Below are 10,092 nucleotides of genomic sequence, written 5' to 3' on the forward strand. Positions count from 1 at the left end.
AACTTATCCATTATATATTTCTGATATTTTTCCATTTGCTATTTCCAGACTGACTTATCCCAAATGACTGAAGGAGTAGGAAACACAATTCTGGGTAAGAGGAAATGACTGTGCTTGAAGTAATGTACACACTGATGCATCAATAATGAGGCATTTTGTTTTTAAAGCTTGCAAATGTCCATCCTATACTTGGTTTTTATCCCTTGATTTAACAAATTATTATCAAATAGATCATGAGTTTCCAAAATGAGTTTGTGACACATATGCTTATAAAACCAAGTGAATGAACAAGACCGTTTGGGAGAGTGATGTGCTGTGAAGGAAACAGATAAAGATGCCAGAGTAGGGACTGTCTAGCGGATCAAAAGTCCTTCAATTTTGTTATTCAAAACAGTTCTCTCCAAGGTAATGCTATCTGAAATGGAGCTTAACTAAGAGAAAAGTCATCAGAACCATAGTGTTCTGGGAAGCAGGAACAAAAAGGGAAAACTTACAAGCGTGCACAAAGTAAAGTGGTATAAAGTGTGTGTGTGTGTGTGTGTGTGTGTGTGTACATCATGTGTGCATGCATGGTGTGTTTGTACATACATGTGTGTATGTATGTGTGTGTGTGTACATGCATGTGTGCATGCATGAGTGTGTTTGTACATACAGGTGTGTGTGTGTGTGAGAGAGAGAGACAGAGAGAGAGAGAGAGAGAGAGAGAGAGAGAGAGAGAGAGAGAGAGAGAGAGAGAGAGAGAGAGAGAGAGAATGATGCTGGTATAGCAGGACCACACAGAAAGTTTGGACTGAGTGTTGCCTGTGAGTTTATCTGTCCTAGTGGAGGTGGTATTCACTGTCCCAAAGCATCTTCCACTGCAATGCTTTGGGTCTTAAGCTAGGTTTAGAGTTTGACTGACATGATTATTGTGCCTAGAGGAGATGAGGTCAGCAACTGAAGGTACAGCCGTGGAGTTTCCTAGCATCCTCAAAAGTCCATGTTTATCCTTCTGGAGAATGTGAGTAGGCATAGTATGTGCACAAAGCTTATATTTATTTTTTTTTATTTTTGGTTTTTTGAGACAGAGTTTCTCTGTATTGTTTTGGAGCCTGTCCTGGAACTCACTTGGTAGACCAGGCTGGCCTTGAACTCACAGAGATCGGCCTGCCTCTGTCTCCCGAGTGCTGGGATTAAAGGCGTGCGCCACCAACGACCAGTGCACAAAGCTTTTCTAATGGACTCGGAGGAAGATGTGGATGGTAGGTCAGCTCAACAAAGAACAGATATTTTTAGTCATATCTGTAGCTAATGATGCAATCTGCATTGGTGGGTCATGCATCTAGTGACAAGAAAAGTCCAGGTAAAGCCTGGGCACTGCCTCATGGTTGTTGGAGATGGATGACAGGCAATGGCTATGTTCATGCTTCCCAGAGCAGCATAGCCACAGTCAGTCATGGTGGTTGTTACACAGATGGCTCCTTAAACAGGAGCAATCCAAGCAGTAACGGGAGTTTTCCTGTTGCATTTTCTTTCAATTATTTCAATTTTTCAAGGAGAGCCACTCACGTCACTTTTGAACTTCAGCCCTGTTCTTTTAAGGAAGGGAGAGAAGTCTGTAAGGGGCACATTTTACAGGTGGCAGGTTTGCAGGGCTTTATCAATATCACTGTCTTCATTTGTTTACACACACATTTATGCAGTTACAGCTAGCAATGTGGGGTTGTATTTATGGCAGAATGTAGCGATTACTTTTATAAATTGATTACCTTATAAAAGAACCATATTGATTAAAATAAAATACACCTAGGCACAAGTGATCTATTCTGGAACCGTAACTAGGTGAAAGTCATTATTCTAGTGGCAAGCACATGGGTGGCATAAAGGCCCTGGCAAGACCTTGAAGTCTTTCCCAACTCTGAGCTCTTTAGAATCCACACAACAAAACATGGCGTTTCTTGAGCAAAACTGATAACTTTTCTTTTTTAAGTGAAAAGTCAGTGTGTCTCACTGTATGGAGGACATATCTCTATGGATTTTCACTCCTCCTGTTTTCATCTCAGTTGCAAGGTTCAGAAATTTGGCTGTGGTGACTTGTCCACTTACTCACTCTACTATGACAGCGGGCTGCTGGCTCAAAATCTAGCCAACTCCATGCACTTGCAGGAAGATGTTCTACAAGTGACTGACATTTACAATCTGTTGACTTTAAGCAAAGCTTTCCTAATCTTGGGTGAGCCTGTGTCAATCAGCTGGAGAGTCTGAAGTCCAAACTCTAAGAAGAAAGTCATGTCCAAACTGAGAGAGACATTCTCCTTCAGATCCCAGACTTGGGACTTGAGATTTTACAACTGTCAGTTCCAGTTTGTGAATCAGATTAAGACAATCCTTTTTTCCACTTTGGCTGTGTCTCTTCTCTCTCATGAACCCTCAACTGATTTGGAAACATGTGACTAATACCCAAACTCCAGCCACTGAATTATAATCCAGCAATATCACAACCTCCCAAGTGGTGATTCTCCAAGGAATTTTTTATTTTTTGATAATGAGACAAATGTGTGTGAGTTTCAGGCAATGCTTGATCCAGAGGACCAAGTGAAAGCTTACCCACCCCCATTTCCTGATTATAATTTCTTAGTGCTGGTCACCCTTGAAATTTCCAGGTTCACATCCTTTGGTGACCACAAGTAAGGATAGCATCACACACACAGTTCAAACATTTACCTCAAGCTTCAGTGTCTCTACTGTGAATTAATCATTTGTCTGTCTTCAAATGACATCTTTAGTGTTCATCCACTTCCCTGAAGGTGTTCTGAATACTGTTAACAGAATTTGAGGGACAAGTATAATAGAGATTCATCATACAATAAAGACTCAGGCACTAGTGGGCATGGCAGCACATGGTGACTGGCACAGTGAAGATGTAGGCTCAGTTTGTCTAGAGTGGGGCTTTGCATTCTTCGTTATAATGAGCTCCATGGGACTCTGATGATAATTCTCTGACTGGGCTGCTAGTACCAAGGCATTGTACAAGTCTGTGTCAGAGTCTTGGTAGTGTTAAAAGAGCTTTGGTGGTGGTAAAACAGAGCAGGGTGCATTCTGTCTTGACACAACTTCCCGACTTTCCTGCTGCCTCTTGTTCTGGGCCTTGGCTCTAACATCCTGAAGGAGACAACTATCCTGCCTGAGGATGGAGCAGAAAGCCACCCAGACACATATGTTATGCAGCACAAGCCCCAGAGGCTGTTCTTTCTTGCCCCATGTAAGTGAGGACAGATAAAGATGTCCCCATCTCTGGGGTGCCTTCATTCAGGCATCCACAGGCCCAAAGATTTACGCAGCTCACTAGCTGGATCAGAGAAACAGCCCAGAGCTGCTGTTTGTATGCTATGCGTGAGATTCACTAAAGAAAAGCAGAGGTCAAGGTAGAGTCATATAATTTCATGGTTGAAGACTTTAGCCCATACCGCATACTCCTCAGATAAGGTGTTTATTGCTGTAGGGGAAATTTGAACTTTGTTGGACAAAGGAGACCAAAGTCTTTTACTTTTTAAATATCATGTTAGTCTTTCAGCTGAAGGCTTATAGTGAGCGCCTGTGTCTGGATTTTAAATAGTGCAGGACTTGGAAGGCACATGATACGAGAGAATCACTGAAGCTTAGAGAAAATGTCTACAGTTGGATCAACTGTTCCAAGGCATATGCCAAACTGTCAGCAGCCGATTCAACCAGCCTGTGAGTATAGGGAGGAATACTTAAAACTTGTTAGAAAAATCTTATGAATCAAAGGCTGATCCAATTCGAGGATATTGACCACATGACTGTCAAACAAATAAATAAAACACCTCAAAACCATCTTTTAAAGAAGTGATGTTGGGCTGGAGGAATAGCTCAGCCGTTAAAGCTTAGGCTCACAACCAAAAATATAAAGAAGTGATGTTTTAGGCCACAGAACCTGACCAGGATTTGACCTTGTAATTCTCACCATGTTTCACAGGATGACAAAGTATAGCCTAGGCCAAAGCAGAGGCAAGGAGTGGGTGAGGCCAGAGGTGTACAGAGGCCAGGGGTGGGCACAGGCTAAGGGGTGAGCAGAGGCCAAGGAGGGGCAGGGGTCAGGGGTGGACAGGGGCCAAGGGGTGTGCAGAGGCTGTCAGCAGAGACCGGGGTGGGAGCCTGATTTCACATCTGACATCTGACTTCCTTGATAAAATAATTTGAAGGGATGGAGGATTTGTCCCCTCTTGCTACCTTTCATTTCTTTATTTGATCTTAAATTCTATGAATGTGCTCATGAATAAATTCCAAAGTGAAACCAAGTCTTCAGTGGGAAGCATAGTCAATCAGAAACATTTGGGCATTTTCTTTGTTTAAATGTACTGTTCATAAGGACAGAAGGAGTCTTCCTTGGTCAACATGAGTATCTACCACCTACTACACCATGAAATAAATACCCTTGATACCACTGCATTATCTAAAAACACATTGATTTCTGGTGGAAAAGATAGTATTGTGGGAGGAAATCAAAACATATGCCATAGGAATGGAGGCATGAAAGCATCTGGTAGTACAACCAGGCAAGATTAAGTACCCATGATGAAAAGCATGGAGAGGTGGTCACAGCACACGCATGAGAGGGTAAGAGGGAACTAGATTAGGATGCATTCCATCAGACACATTTGCAAGAAACAGCATGGGATCCAAATTAGCTTAATCATAAGAGAAAATGGACTGTCACATGTAACTGAGAGGTTTTTTCCTCAGGTGTGATGGGATCTAGGTGTCAAATCATGCCATCAGGGATATTTCTCCCTTTATATCTTGGCTTCACTTTCAATCTGTTTTCATTTTTATGTAGGCTTTCTGCAAGAAGTAAAGTGTGAGAATCAGCAACCCCATCCTGCCTATTTAGGAGTCTCAACAGGAACATATGTGTTTTATTTTATTTTATTTTTCATACTTATTTTATTCTCTCATACAATATATCCTGACCACAGTTCCCCTCTCTAGTACCCCAAACTCCCCTCTCCCCCAGATCTATTGTTCACCCATTTCCTTTCAGAAAAAAGTAGATCCCACTGACATCAACCCAACATGATATAACATGGTGCAATAAACTAGGCATGTACCATCATACCAAAGCTGGACATGGCAACCCAGTAGAAAGAAAAGGGTTGTACGTGTAGGCAAAAGACTCAGAAACACCCCAACACCCACTATTAGGAGTACAATAAAACCCCCAAATAAACAACCAAAGAATGTATGCAGAGGGTATGTCACAGACCCATGCAGGCTTCACAGTTGCCACTTCAGACTCTGTAAGCCCCTATGAGCCCTGCTTAGTTGACTCCTATAATCACTACTCTCCTATTCTGTGGGGTCCAAGCTCCTCCTAATATTTGAGTTTATTTCTCTTCATCTGCTCCCATCAACTGCCAGAGGAAACCTCCCTGGTGACAATTGTGCTAAGTACCAATCCTATGAGTATAGCAGAATATCAGAATATCATTGGGAATAATTTCATTCTCTCTCTGTCTCTGTCTGTCTCTCTCTCTGTCTCTGTCTCTCTGTCTCTGTCTCTCTGTCTCTCTGTCTCTCTGTCTCTCTGTCTCTCTGTCTCTCTCTCTCTCTCTCTCTCTCTCTCTCTGTGTGTGTGTGTGTGTGTGTGTGTGTGTATGTGTCTTGTCTTTGGTTCTATTCTAGTTCTCTGAGCCATCCATCTTCCAGATCCTGTCCATCTAGGCTTTGTTGGGCATGGGCTCCCTCTCCTGGCTAGTGTGGGTCTCGGGTTAGACCAGTCATTGGCAGGCCACTCCCACAAGCTCTGAGCCACCATTGCCCCAGCACATCTTGGAGACAGGACAGGCTGTGGGTTGGTCATGGATTTCATGGTTGAGTTGGTATCCCAGTCCCACAACCCACCTGGAAATAGACTGGTTACAGAAGATGGCTGGTTCAGACTCCATATCCTCCATTTCTAGGAGTCCTCTCTAGGGCCAACCTCATAGGTTCCAAAAAGTTTCCACTGCACTTGGTTTCCATATTGCCCTTAAATGCCCACCTATTTCAGGCATGTACTCTTTCCCTCCATTCCCCCTCCCCAACCTGGCCTCTTCTGGTTCCATTCCCACCTGCCCTTAGTCCACACAAAAATCTAATCTATTTTCCCTTCACAGGAAGTTTCATTTGCCCCCTCCAACCTCTCCACTCTGTCTAACTTCTCTTGGTCTGTGCACTGCAGTGGGATTATCCTTTATTTAACAGCTAATGTCCACTTACAAGTGAGTACATATCATATGTTTGTCTTCTTGGGTCTGGGCTGCCTGGCTCAGGATGATTTTTTTTATGTTAGTCTAGAATAAGAGTCATATTTTTCTTTAAGCAACTGGTGATATCTCAGGGAATATAGTATTCTCGTTGACCAATCTCAATCATATTCTTAACCATGCATCTTAGAAACATGATCAAAAGACATTGGTTAAACTTGCAAGTAAGAGTTCTAACCAAACAAAAGTAAAACTAAGGTAAAAACAAGAAAGAGATTCCTCTATGAAGTTTGTCATCACTTATGTAGAATTCTACTACACCCAAGCTAATTCAGATTAGCCATTGCTACTTACCAGTGCAGAAAGAAACAGAGAAGATGAGTGACAAAGGATACAGAACAGTTCTCAAGCAGTGGGTGTCTTTGTTATCTTCAGTATTTCCTGCAAAACTGCTGACCTGTTCTAGTGTTCTATAAAGCAACAGTTGATATTAGTTTTCAGTCAGATAAATTACATAATTAGTGACTTAAGACCATACAGTAGAAACTCCAGTGAGAATTTTAGAATGGTAGTTGTTAGTATGGAAAGCAGGGGTCTGCTGAGACATACTAGATGTCTTGTGTGTCTTCCAACTTATCTTTGACTTAAGACTTTGTACTGGCAGCAGGTGACACCCGTAGCACCTTACCTCAGCTTAGTCACATCTCTCCTTCTTTACCTTTGTGTGGGAAAATTTGGAAGTATGAACATCCAGAGTGGCATTCTTCTGTGGCCCTCTGTATGGTGAAGGTTTGTATCCTCTGCTGAAGGAACTTAGTGAAGCAGCGTTTTAATAGGACTAAAAATAGGTTCTCCCACAGTGAGGATCTTCTTCAGGGTCTCTAGGACTCTCCCACAGTTCCAAATGTCCTTGGTGAAACTATGGAGTGAGGTACAGAGATTAGTGCCAGGTGGTGGGGTCCCTGAACAGAAAGAAGATGATGACAGTGCCATGAGTCATTTGTGTTTGCTTCCATATGACCAATGCCATCTGAAACAGAGGAGGCAGGAGCCAGGGAGAAGCAGTCGTACTATCAAGAGTGCTGCCCAAAACTAAGCTATAAGAAGAAACTGGGAGCTATAGAGCATTGAAGGAAGAGGAACAGAAGACAACAGAAGGCCAATATAAAGAATAGTATCTGGCCAGGAGTGAAAAGAATAAAGGTCTCTTGTAGCCAGGGTTTTTCCATAGCATCTAAAAGGTCTTTTTGCAAAGGCTTCAAGAAGAAATGGAGCTGATGTGAGAGCCATTGAGAGAGTATATGTGGAATACTTTGTTGGGATATAGGGGGAAGTATGATTATTTTAAAGGGGATGTATTCAGTAAGTTAGTAAATCATTTAGAAGATGGGTTACAAATGTAAGTACAGGAATAATAAGGAGGAAAGAAATGATCAGGTGGAGGAGTCAAATTGATAGTGAACCAAAAGTCCATACATAATGGGAGGCTTGTGTTTGAGTTTTGCATCTGGTCCTTTTGGTTTTGGCCCCCATCTCAAACCAGTTAGGACTGGTTGATAGAGAAACAGCATGTACACGGAGAAGGGAATAATACACATCCTTAGCACTGGTCAAATTTAGTCTTGAAATATTGCAGCAGCCAAAAAAAATGAGTTGGTTCTGAGAGACGTTATGCTTATTTGAAATTTCTTTAAGGTTTTCTGAGAAGTGATGAGCAAGACAAGTTAACTGATGCAAAGAAGGCTTCAGTACAGTTGTTATAGTTCTGACTCCTGAAAGCATTCCAAAAATGCCAAGAAGAGAGATGACTTAAAGACCACAGCCCCTTAGTCCCCCTCTCAGAGGTCAACCAAACTCTTTCTGATGTTTTGGGGCATTGATCTCTCTTAAGTACTCTGAGCTCACAAAAGCGCAATGTATAAAGGGCAGCAGTTAGAGTGCCTTACAGAAAAATCCATCCAAAGGACCACAATAAAGCTTAACAGATGGCCCATAACATAAGACAGCCATTTGGTGATAGTAGGTACTCATGTTATGCAAGGGAGGTAGTACCTGCAACATAAACAGTGAGTCCATGAATACTGTTATAATTTTTGTTAAGGGTATAATTAAGAAAATAGGGCAGTTTTGTCCTCATTAAAGAAAGAGAACAAGCAAGGAGACCATCTAAAGGATCTATGACAAACATTGCCACAAGTATTAGCTACTGACTGACAATTTGTGTCATTGTTGTTGATAACAAGATGGAAGGCCATTGGTTTTGTGGAAAAACTTGAGACACATTTTTGTTGTGTCTTTTTGTTGTTGTTGTTTTTTGCAAGCATAAGTTCAGAGTCATCTTTCAGATCTTCTCAATCACAACCTTGTTGGAAACATTAAGATTTTAACATCTCGATTTATACAATTTTTGTTTAGTAAGGTGAAAAACATTAAGAGTTTGACAACATGATTTATAAAATTTTTATCTAGTAAGGTGAAATACAATTGTACAACTGACTGGACCATGAACAGAGCTATATAGAAGGATAAGGTAACTATAGTTAGCTGTTTGTTTCATCCGATTCCTGCACAAGAAACAAATACATAGAAACTTGGTAAAGGAAATCAGTTGTTATACTCAGCATCTGACTAACAATTTAAAAGAGAGATAGAATCCCATTGGGTATTTTAATAGGATTGTTTAGCAAAGTTCTGAGGACATCACTTGGATATTCTCAATAACTACTCAAAGCTGTGAGTTTGATGATAGAGTATCTGGCAGCCTTCTTTAATCAAGGAGCATGGGTGGTTAGTTTATGGACCCTGTAACTAGGTTTTCAAAGAAGAATGAAAGCCAGAATAAAAGGCGTGACCAACTGAACTAGTATGTAGGTCACATACCAGTCAGGTGGTAGCTTAGGTACAAGGTTCCCTGTTCACAGCATCCCCATATGTCAGTTAGGGAGACACTCAGTACAGTGATTACTATTTGCCTCTCTGTTGTTTAGATGCTTTGGATGTGGGTGCCAACTCTAAGACCTTCTACTAGGCAAGAGAATCCATCCCCCTGCCACATGAAACATGAGGAGTAATTCATCTTCCTTATTGATAAGAGGAGGATTTTCTCTTCTGGCATACATAGGCAGAGCTAGTCAGGCCTCTACAGCTGGGGATGGGAGCAGACAACTTCTAACAGGTCTTATTTCCTCATGTATCCTTATCCTCCTATAATGAGGCCAGCATGCAACTTACTCTGGTGCCCTATCTGAATGAAATTTCACTACTTGAGCTTGGGTGAGTCCTGCCATGCAAGTATATTATAATTTAACCCATTTACTCAAGCATTAATTTTAATAACCAGTTTTTAGAATACATATTTTGGAATATTATTTTTACATTGAATTAACCTTAAATTTACTCTAAATTTGTTTTGAGTTACTTGCTTAGACATAATTTTGACAATATATATAAAAGATTGTATAATGGGAGATCTAAATTGGTAATTCTTTCCAACCGCGTCTCTACAACTGAATTACATTTGTACTTAGCATGACTACAAACACAGTTCTGAGCACATTAGAGAATTTGATCATTTCTGAAGAGACTGACCATTAAACTTTATGCCTTAATTATCTTTGTTTTAACAGTTTACCATAAATTAGGAACTCTTATAAGAATTTTTTCTTTAGGTAATTCCCGTTCTTTTTTCCTTTTATATATTTTAATTTATTTAGTAATACAATTACAATGTTCTGTTCCCTTCTCTTTCCTGACTCCAGACCCTGCCACATAACCATCTTTCAAATCCATGGCCTCTGTTTTCTTTTTTCCCATTTTTTGATTTTTTTTATTTCATTTTACATTCCAA

Source organism: Mesocricetus auratus, unplaced genomic scaffold (assembly GCF_017639785.1).
Source record: "Mesocricetus auratus isolate SY011 unplaced genomic scaffold, BCM_Maur_2.0 Super-Scaffold_4256, whole genome shotgun sequence".
In the NCBI taxonomy this organism is placed as follows: domain Eukaryota; kingdom Metazoa; phylum Chordata; class Mammalia; order Rodentia; family Cricetidae; genus Mesocricetus; species Mesocricetus auratus.